The sequence below is a fragment of the Macrobrachium nipponense genome, chromosome 20, assembly GCF_015104395.2.
Source record: "Macrobrachium nipponense isolate FS-2020 chromosome 20, ASM1510439v2, whole genome shotgun sequence".
NCBI classification, from domain to species: Eukaryota; Metazoa; Arthropoda; class Malacostraca; order Decapoda; family Palaemonidae; genus Macrobrachium; species Macrobrachium nipponense.
In genome coordinates, this window is record NC_061089.1 from 52926332 (window position 1) to 52928605 (window position 2274).

The 2274-nt window shown below is 31.8% G+C and overlaps 1 long non-coding RNA gene across 1 annotated transcript in view; it reads left to right on the plus strand.

The window, feature by feature from the left end:
- The window catches only part of LOC135221052 (uncharacterized), a 16895-nt gene extending 15080 nt beyond the window's left edge, over window positions 1–1815 (plus strand). Inside the window, exon 4 of the long non-coding RNA XR_010315863.1 lies at window positions 884–1815. This is a non-coding gene — a long non-coding RNA (uncharacterized LOC135221052). The remainder of the gene's footprint in view (window positions 1–883) is intronic.
- Window positions 1816–2274: the final 459 nt, after the last annotated feature.

Sequence of the window (2274 nt, forward strand, 5' to 3'; positions counted from 1 at the left end):
AATTTCATTCTGTCCAGTTTTTTTTTTTAACTAACTTTCAAACACTTTCTAATTAGGCTGAGTGTCACGATTGGGGTTTTCACAGCTGAAGTATTTTTTCCCCTATTCAGCATTTGATTGCCACTTGGTCGTCCTTGTTCAGGGATATTTTTCGCATTTTACTTATAGCTGCTCTTTGATGGTATCGTGTTTGTCATCAGTTTCGTATACCCAGGTGTTTTGCAACTATTATGCATAATGGTCTGTAGAGCTTCGCTTGATTTTACATTTTTAGTAAAACGCTTTTACGATGGCAAAGTCAAATCACGCCAGGAAGTTGCCTTGACATATGATGTTGGGTGATTGGTTTTGAAATACAGGCATATTCACCATAAAAGCTTTTTGCTCAGTTTTTTGTGTTCTTGTTGGAATAACAAACGGCTACACTTCACAAGTAATAAATAGTTCATAAGTGAGCTTTTCCATTTATTGACCGAAATTATTTTTTTCCACTTAATTTTTACAATTAGTCTTTAGTGTTTAGACATGGAATTTTACTAGTATTCCCAAATGCTTCAAAACTGTTGAACGAATGTCAATTTTTATTTTTATTTTGCAGAAGGTAATTTTTTTCCTTTGTGTCATTTCAAACCGTTAACTTTTATCTTAAGGTAAGTGTTACTGAACAAGGCTATTAGACTTGGAAATCGATCTCAAGCCACATCTTCAAAGCAAAATCCACCAGCAGTTTTAACATGAGTGAATGGCAAACTTTTCTAATCACTATGATTAAGAATTCAGTAACTCCAATTGAATACCAAATATCTTCATCGATTGTGGAATCTCATAACTGGAAATTAAAACTACAATTACGTTTAGTGATAATAAAATTCATTTCTTTCAGATCGATGAATAATCGGGTTGACACAACGTCAGCTGTAAACCAAGTGCAAAATATTTACATCTTGACTACCATGAACAATAACTGATGTAAGCCAGAAAGAAACACTGACTAGATACCATGTAAGCGAATGACAGTTAGTGGTAAAACACGAGCTGTGATTATGATTAAACGATATGAAGAATGTGGTAGAAAGCAACGCCTGAGGGCCCATCATAGAGAGATGCATGGAAGCAGGATGCTGCGGAGATCACCCACGCACATAGAGCAGCCACACTAAAGGGGTACCGTAGAAGAAGCCTCACTATAGAAGAAAGCAACACTTGCACGGTGTAAAGAGCATTTGGACGATGAGCACCAGTAAAGTAGCTAAGGCCCCTCAGAAGCTAATTACTGTATAAATAGGTAATCGCGATGACCAACCAGGCAGAGCAATAGAGGTGCAGTGCAAGCTATATTGTACGGTACGCATAGTGAAAAATACAGTGAAAGCAGCGACTATGCAAGAGAAACTGTTTCGGGCACCGCATTACGTAGATAAAAAGGGAGATAATAGAAATGGTTTTATTTTTTGGTGATATCTTCCAGAATTAAAAACTAATAAAAATGCCGCCTTTTTAAAATGGTTAAAGAAAAAAAACTCGCAACTTTGTATTTTTCTTACCATACAAAGCATTTTACTAATAAAGAATTTTACTAATAAAAGTAATTCACCGCTGTATTCATTCACCCATTGAGAATAATCAATTCGGTTTTCATATATCCGCAAATTCTTTTAAAATTACAAATTTTGTAATGATACATTCTGTCTTCAAATATTATTTATCCCTCAAATTACAAATTCATTGTTAATAAGATAGTTAATGGAAAGTTGAATTAAATGTGGATCTTAATTCATTATGCTTTGTTTTACATAAACTATTTGTATAACTTTACCAATGTTTTTTATTTACCATTTATATTTATAAATCGGAAAATTAGTGAAATTGAATTTATCCGTATTTAAAATGACTGAGGTTGAATTTTTAACATTTGCCAACATATATTTCAGCTTATAATTTTAATAAATTTATATTTGAATTCATAAAAGGAAAAATAATTAGAAAAATAAAAATTTTAAGTACTCATAAATCTTACTTAATACATGAATTTGAAATCTTAATCATATCTTAAGATTATTTGGAAGTATTGAAACTTCTTTCACGAATTCCAATGTATCAAATAAAATCCAATATATTAGTAAAACTGAATTTCTTTAGAAAAGATCATTTGGAGTCGAAGTATTTTAGAAAATTCATGAATTTGGTTTTCATGAATATTTTCATAAAATTCGTATAAAAGATGGAGACAGGTATTAGAGAAACAGTGTACTAATAAACTTTAGTACAGTATTA